The sequence below is a fragment of the Lagenorhynchus albirostris genome, chromosome 5 (assembly GCF_949774975.1).
Source record: "Lagenorhynchus albirostris chromosome 5, mLagAlb1.1, whole genome shotgun sequence".
Lineage (NCBI taxonomy): Eukaryota > Metazoa > Chordata > Mammalia > Artiodactyla > Delphinidae > Lagenorhynchus > Lagenorhynchus albirostris.
In genome coordinates, this window is record NC_083099.1 from 101,570,104 (window position 1) to 101,579,309 (window position 9,206).

General features: G+C 32.2%; 1 pseudogene; it reads left to right on the forward strand.

The window, feature by feature from the left end:
- Window positions 1–4,767: 4,767 nt before the first annotated feature.
- LOC132520644 (transcription initiation factor IIB-like) lies at window positions 4,768–5,764 on the forward strand (annotated as a pseudogene).
- The last annotated feature ends 3,442 nt before the right edge of the window (window positions 5,765–9,206 follow it).

A 9,206-nucleotide genomic window follows, 5' to 3' on the forward strand; every position in this document is an offset into this window, starting at 1 on the left:
GAATTGTTTTTCTTCCCAAATGAAGGCAAAAAGTATTGGCTAAATTTATCAACTGGAATACTAAAGAAGGTACTGCATAAATCAATTATAGTGAAGAATTTACTTCTGATGGGAATGGATGTTAATAATTATGAGGGTTAGGAACAACAGGGTATCAAGGGATAACAGGGCTGTTTATTGCTTGAAAGTCCTGAAGGAACCTCCACTCCTAGTCCTTAGGTTTTCTTACCAGTAAAAGGGAAGTGTTACAAGGCCTCATACAAGGAATAATGAAGCCTTGAGTCTTGTAATCTTCTATTATGGGCTTAATACCTTGAAGAGCATCTTATAGGGTATTGCTTAATTCTGAGAAGAGTTTTTGAGGAATCTGTTTGAATCTTGATGGGATGTGCTCTGTGAATATTACCAGCTAACAGTTGGAAATTTTGTCCATAAGAAGGATACTAGCTAAATAAATAGGGACAAATAATCAGGCTTCCCCCCCCCCCATAATCAGCTCTATTACCTTCAGAGACAGAACAAATAAAACGTCAAAGAGTCATTTAACTCAACTGGTTGGTTACTTTTAATGACTACTGTCAAATTCAAGAATGATTCCCCCTTTTTGGAGAAAGAAATTCTGGCATGATACTTCCCTAAGAAGTCTCAGCCTAATAAATGTATAGAAGTAGAGGAAATAAGGAAAAAAAGAGTTTGTATCTCTCAGAGTGCCTAAACAAAAGGGATTAGGTTCAGAGACATGAACCTCTTTAGGTTCATTAGAGATCCCCACTGTTAGAACTATATATTTTAGTACTCCAAGGCAGGGGCTATTTTATAGTAGTGGTGTTGAGCCCTGAAAATGTGGCTCCAGTGTCAATTAGGACTGGAAGAGATTCATCCCTGATCTGGAGAAATGTAAGTTTCAGGGGAGCAGAGCGTAAAAAGGAAGAATGAATATTTATTTGAAAAAAATATATGTAAATTTAGTAACATGAAAATACAGGAAGTAACATGAGGAACATCAAAAACATAAGCTTAGAACCCTGCCATTCCACAGCTCCTGCTTTAAAAAATCATCCCTAAAGAACCATGATTTTGGACTAAAAATAATTCATTGATATTTTTTAATCTAACCCAACTATTTCAACTGAAAATGCCATTGTAAGTAATGTACAGAAAGTGCAAATGACATTTTCAGGAAATCTATTGGAATCGTTACTAGTATAATCACAGAAATTGAAAAGAAACTATATGTAAATTTGTCACAATTGTTTATTTTCAAAATATTTAGAAATAAATGCAAGTTTTTCTGAAAAGAAAAAGAAGCCATGTTTTGTTATAGTAAAGTATACTTATGAAGATGGTGTTTTTTAAACACCTTAAACTATAAGTCACAAAGAATCAAATAATTTTCACCTATAAAAAGTAAGCAGGAACTAGGAAAGAAATCAATTCAATTTACAAATTAAAACTACACAACCAATTAGATATATTCCACCAAGCATTTGGGGAATATTAAAAGAAATTAGGAATATAAATAGGGGGAAAGTAATGAGAGCTGACTGAACTCAGAAAATAAATAGAAGAAAAAATAAAAGTATATATGAAATAATGAATAAATTGTAAGTTTTCTTACAATCAAGTACAATCAAATATATCTGAATGAAAACTTAATAAGGGCAATTAAAGAAAAGCAGCAAAACAGCCAAAGGAATGATGTAAGGAAAGAAATAAAAAATGGACAGAGGTCAGCCCTGAAATGGAAGACAGACAAAAACGATCCAGCATATATTTAACTGGAATCTCTAAAGAGAGTCCAACTGAAATAATGGGATAGAACTTATATCAAAAACTATAATCCTCTTTCCCCGCCACCCCCCAAACCAAAGACTACCTGTATCTACATATTCAATGGGCCAAGGAAGTACTAGGGAAAATCCACCTACCACAATCAATTCTTAGACATTTCAAAGACATTCTGTTACACTTTATAGTTAAAGAAAATTTCCTCAGGGCCTCCTGGCCACAATAATAGATAACTAAAAAGGACAAGAGAATTAAACTGACTCAGATTTCACCAGTGATGAAGGATTTTATAAAATTTGTTTGTAAAAAGATTGTTTCAGTGACTTGAAATCTTGCTTGGCTGTCTTCCAAGTGTCAAGGCAATAAAACAATGTTTTCTTCGCTCAAATGATCAAGAAATTCTCTACCCATGAGTCCTCCTCAAGCAATCAACCAGACAAAGAGTTCCATTCAAGCAAGAAATTACTGGTGAGACTTCAGCAAAAAGATGAAACATTAGCATTTGCTTTAATTGAAAACAAAAACAAGGGTGGGAAAAAAAGTAAATAAATATATATATATATTTATGCTATATGCTATACAATATATCATTTTTTGTGTTACATGTTATGACAAAACAAGAATTATATATTAAATATAGGAGAAAATAGGAAGAAAGAAGTATTGAAGTTGTTGCCATTTAGGTAAAACATTGGAGGTAAATTACATTATTTTAAATGGACAAATTGTTTTGTTAAAAGTTAAATTAGAAAACAGAAAACAGAATGTTTTAAGAGGTATACATACAAAGGTACCTATTAGAACAAAAAGTTAAGCCATCCTAAACACAAGTAAGAAATTTCAATAAATAAAAGAGTGAAAAAAGTCATATAGACAACTGCAAAAGATATATCATAATATACTTAATAATTGTACCATAAAATAATATGACAAAGTCAATACCAAAGACTTATCTTTTATGTCAATAAATCAACATGGATATAAATTGCCTGTAAAAGAGAGGAAAAAAAATAAATTTAGCTAACAAATCAAAACCCCTAAATATTAAAAAAATGAATTTAAAAGGCTAAATAGAAAAGTGTGAATAAATGTATTCTGAGAATTGGAAACTAGGAAATCTGGGGTTGTTATAATGATAATTTTTTAAAATTAGAATTTAAACAAAATATTGAAAGTAACAAACTTTTTAATAATAAAAGAGACAATTAAAAATATAACATTTATAGATTTTAATGCACCAAATATTATAGCAATCACCTTTATAAACAAAAAACTTGAAAAGCAATGAGATATAGATAGAAATACTATGAATAATAGAAATTAACAGCATTCTCATTATAAGAAAGATAAAGTAGGGAGAAATGATTAAAGATATATAAGAACTGAATGATATAATCAATAAATAGATGTTATGAATATTAAATATATATTTATAGACTTTCACCATGAAAATAGAGAATATAACTTCTTCTCATTTGTTCATGAAACTTTATGTATTGTCATGAAGAAAATACCACTATGTTCCTTAAAGCAGAAGTATTACAAACAGACTTTCTGATCACAGTGATATAACACTACAAGTTATTAACAACATAAAAGCCCATTCCATCTTGAAGTTTTAAAGCTTTCTATTAGATAATTATTGGGCTAAAGTGTAACCTAACACTAAAAATAAAAAAATTCTTAGATGAATGAATATTCATTCATCATATCAAAATATTCATTCATTCATATCAAAATACATGGGAGTCATTTAAAGCAGCAATCAGACCAAACAGTCATAGCCCTAAATGTTTTTATCAGTGAAAATGAACATAAATGAAAATAAATTAATTAGATTTCCAGTTTTCTTTAAAAAAAAACTAGAAAAAGTAACCAAAAAAACCCCCAATGCTAAGTAAGATGAGGGATTTTAATATAAAAACAGGGATGAATGACATGGAAAAAATTGATTTTGTGTGAAAAATTTTACCAAAGAACATTAGCTAACTTAAGAAAAGTAAGGAAAAACAAATTTACAAAACAGAAATGACAAGGTGAAACTAGGTATTGAAATGGGGAAAAGGGAAAAATTACGAGTGCTTTCATACCCTTCTTCAAATAAATACATTTATAGGGAAATACAATTTACCAAAGCCATCCTCTTTAGAGATAAAAAGCTTAAGTTTACTAATGTCTGTAGAAAACAACAGTAAAAGAGAAAAAATGGGTAGGAAAGGAACTACCCCCACTCCCCTGCCAAAGTCAGGCCATATGAATTCAAAGGGAAAAATCTACAAAATCTTCAGAAACCCAATAGTTGCGATGTTCCATAAATTCGTTCAGAGTATTGAAATTAAAGGAAATCTTCCTATAATTTTTATGAAGTGTTACATTCATAAGCAAACCTAGTAAAAACAGTACCAGAAAAAGAATATTACTTATGAAATATCAATGCATAGTATTAAATATAAGTTAATAAACCCAATATCATATTATGAAAATGATTTACCATGACCAAGTGTAATTTATTCCAGAAATGCAAGATTTGTTTAATATTGTCAAATTATGAATATAATCTACCATATTCATAGATATAAAGTTTTTGACAAAATTTAAATCCTATTTCTGGAAAAAAATCTTCAAATAAGTAGAAATGTGTGTGTGTAAGGATAAGATATATACTCTAAATATATTCTAACAGAATATATATAATATATTCTAAATCTTAAAGCCATCATCTTATGTAACATGTGAATACTAACTGCATTTCCACTAAGATTAGGAACAAGGAACCAGTGCCTGTTAAGGATCAACACTTTCTGGAGGCATTAGCCAATACAGTTAGACAAAATATATCAATTAGAATAATAAGAATTATAAAACAAGAAATAAACAGTCTCAGTTTATATGAAATAAGTTTATATATCCTAAGAATTTATGTTAAATCCCAGAAACTCAATATTAAAAACTAGGACTATACAATCTCTTCGTGTCTGCACTGTGTCTGTTGTACCTGGTGGCTGGAACCGCAGTGTCCGTGAAGATGGCGTCTACCAGCCGTTTGGATGCTCTTCCAAGAGTCACATGTCCAAACCATCCAGATGCGATCTTAGTGGAGGACTACAGAGCTGGTGATATGATCTGTCCTGAATGTGGTCTGGTTGTAGCAACAAAAGATCCATCTCGAGGTGGAGATTCTCAGAATCCTCTTCTGAGTGATGGAGATTTGTCTACTATGAATGGCAAGGGTACAGGAGCTGCAAGTTTGGATGAATGTGGTAATTCTAAGTACCAGAATAGGAGAACCATAAGTAGTTCTGATCGGGCGATGATGAATGCATTCAAAGAAATCACTACCATGGCAGACAGAATCAACCTCCCTTGAAATATAGTTGGTTGAACAAATAATCTATTCAAGCAAGCATATGAACAGAAGAGCCTGAAGGGAAGGACTAATGATGCCATAGCTTCTGCTTGTCTCTATATTGCCTGCAGACAGGAAGGAGTTCCTAGGACATTTAAAGAAATACGTGCTATATCACAAATTTCTAAGAAAGAAATTGGTCGATGTTTTAAACTTATTTTGAAAGCTTTAGAAACCAGTGTGGATTTGATTACAACTGGGGACTTCATGTCCAGGTTTTGTTCCAACCTTTGCCTTCCTAAACAAGTACAGATGGCAGCTACACATATAGCCCATAAAGCTGTGGAGTTGGACTTGGTTCCTGGAAGGAGCCTGATATCTGTGACAGCAGCCGCCATTTACATGGCCTCACAGGCATCAGCTAAGGACCCAAAAAGGAATTGGAGATATTGCTGGTGTTACAATCAGACAGTCCTACAGACTAATCTATCCTTAGGCCCCAGATCTGTTTCCTACAGACTTCAAATTTGACACCCCTGTGGACAAACTACCACAGCTATAACTTGAAGCAGCTAATGTCAGACTTCTATGAACACTGAACTTTGCCTGTTGTACATAGCCTATACAAAGTGCTGGATTGAGCCTTTAATAAGAAAAAATGAAAGATATGGTACACATTCCAGGGCTAAATATTAATTGCTTGGCCTCCTGTATGTATATACTAGTGAAATATATTTAATGATTTAAATTTCTTACTGGATATGCTTTCTTTTGTAGCAATCTAGGAAACTGTATTTTGGAACATATTTGAAATTATGTAATTCTTGAATAAAACATTTTTCAAAACTAAAAAAAAAACCCTGACTAAAATAAAATAATTTAAAAGGTAGCATGTAATAAAATTAATATTTAGAAATCAATAGCTTTTATATACACAATAAATAGGGGACATAATATTAGGACAAATTATTGACAACAGCAAAAAGAAATAAGACAGCCATACAATTTTCCAAAGAAAGCAAGAATAGAGTCATTTATAACTTGAATATAGGGAAGTGTTCTCTAAAAGTGACTCAAAATAAAGATGTGATAAAGGAAATTATTGATAAATGATTACATAAAGTTAATTTAAAAGGCTATTGTGTGGCAAAACAACAGAATAAAAAAAGATAACTAACAAACTGGAGAAAATATTTGCAATATATATCACAGATGAAGGACTAACATCTCTAATATAAAAATAAGTCCTAAATTTTTTAGGGGAAAAAACCCCTCAAGAACCCCATAGGAAAAATGGAGAAAAGGTAAGAACAGGCAATACAAATAAAGATGTAGAAATTTTTCTACACCCTATGACAGGATGTGCCAACTACCTCATAATTAGAGAAATACAAGTAAGCCGTGCACTGAAATGACATATATATATATATGAAAGTGATATATGGAAACATATTCTGTCGACAATACTTTAGAAAACAGATATTCATATGTTACTGATGGGAATGCAAGTTTGAAGAGGAATTTGTGAATATGTAACAAAACTATATGTACATTTAGATTTTAACTAGCATTCCAATTCTGGGAATTTATCCTGAAAACATGCCTCTAACAATATGAAAATAGATATTTCCAATATATTCATCACAGCAATATTAGTAATTGCAAAATATTGCAAACAGCCTAAGCACCCATTCACAATATATTGGTTGAATAAACTATGGTATATCCATGTACTGTAGAAATATTCATCTATAAAAAGATCTGTTTGAACTGGTAGGGAATAATTTCTAGAAAATATTGTTTAAAAAAAAAGTAAAGCATAAAAGGGAATTTATAGTGTGTTAGCTTTTTATTAGAAGAAAAATAAGAAAGTAGTCATATCTTTGATCATTTCTGTAAAACAAATACAGGACAATTAAACCAGACAATAATAAGGTTGATGATTAAAAAGGATAGGATAGAATGGGTGGAAAGGGTGGGTAGTTGAGATAGCATAGAATGTATGGGGAAAAGACACATTTAAGAGTATAAATTTTGCTTAGTTTTAACTTTTAGGTAAGTTTTTCACATTCTCAAAAATAGATAAAATCAAGAAGGATAAGAAAAAATGGTATTATAAAAAAAATCAAATCAGCCTAGGTTAATTTCAAATGATTGAAATAATAACACTGAAGGGAAAAAAAAAAACGAATCCAAGTAACTCGTGAACCTAATGTTTTATCCACATATGATAGCACTGCCCTAATGAAATGCCCATATATATTCATAGATCAACCTTTGGGAATAAAAGTATATGTGATCTTGGAAGCAAAGATAAGGTTTTATTTAATCATCCAATGATAACTTTTGTTATATGCTGATATGTGTTTCCAGTTTCAAAAGAATGACTAAATTTATAAATTGCATTTTATAGTATTTTTACCTTTCAAAACACATATGGTAGCTTAATCTGTGCAAGAACAAATAAAGTAAAATTAGTTTTAGTACTATGCACCAGGGTTTCCCTGATGTAAAGTGTTTGTGCCAGTTTTTCTTTTTGTTACATGACTGTATATCACAAGGGGTAACTGAATAAATTACTTAATAGATATGAAACATTTTACTAATTATATTCACTTAAATGTCTTTATGATGACTTTCATAAAAATATGATATTTAAATAATCACCAAAATCTGTGATTGTCATTGTATGTTGAATTCAACTTATGCAGAGTGTATTTTCAAAGGCATGAAAAAAGTAAGGTTTGGGACACTTCGTGGGGCAAAAGAAGACTTAATGGATAAGTTTCAAAAAAAAATAGGAATAGTGTACCAACAGGGGTTGATTGGCTAGAGGTAGTTAGTAGTAATGCTACATATACCTTAACATAAAGTCATAAAGCCTTATGTTGATATAGGTCATAAAATTTACTGGTAGAAAACTTGAAGATATTACTGATTCTTGAAGTTCTCTGCCTGAAAATGAGGTGTTTTTTTTTAAAGGTATATTTATGTACTTAACTGTCTCCCCAGATAAATGATAAATACACCAGTCATACTTAAAATTAATTTGCTGTAGGTTCATGAATTTTCTATGTATCTCTTCATAGAAATTCTTATGAATAATTTAGATATTAATGCAGTCATAGTTTTTTATTTATAATAAATATTCCAGTCTGGGTCAAGATTTATTTGCTATCATTTTCCATCTTTATTCTAGGATATTTTCAGTAAACCATGGAATTCTTCTACATATGGTGTTTCATTTCAGTCCTGTAAGCAATATTTCTGCCCTTTGATACAATGGACATCTGTTTGTGACTGCCTAGCAACTCTTTAAAAATATCACTCCGATTTATTAAGGTGACCACTTTTTCTCCCCAACACCTGCATTTCGTTATCTCTGGTGGGACCAACCACACTTCCTTATTCCAGGGGTGTCTAAAGTTAGTCTACTGTTTCCATCACTTATACTCACTTCTACCATAAAGGACTTTACCCCATCTATAAAGTAAATTCACCCCAACTCTCCAGGATTCTGGTAGTTTCCATCTCCTGAAGAAAGTTATAAGAGGTAATTTAAAAAATACCATCCCTGGGGCTTCCCTGGTGGCGCAGTGGTTGAGAGTCCACCTGTCGATGCAGGGGACACGGGTTCATGTCCCGGTACGGGAAGATCCCACATGCCGCGGAGCGGCTGGGCTTGTGAGCCGTGGCCACTGAGCCTGCGCGTCCGGAGCCTGTGCTCCACAACGGGAGAGACCATGGCAGTGAGAGGCCCGCGTACCGCCAAAAAAAAAAAAAAAAAATACCATCCCTGAAACTGGAGCTTCCCTATCTCCTCCACTACCTATTATAAATTCTCGTCACCTTTAAATAGCATCTTTCCTCATGGAAGTGATTTAGGTGGTGGGATAACTCAGACCTTCATCTCTGAGAGGTCTGCTTCTCTGGTGCCCTTGGTCACCATACTTTTCATAGGCTCAGACTGCTTCACTTGTTAAATTTAAGGAGGAGAACACCAGTAGAGGCCCTAGTAAATGATCCGGAAACCAAATGTGTTATTTTCTGCTCCATTTTATAACAGCAATCC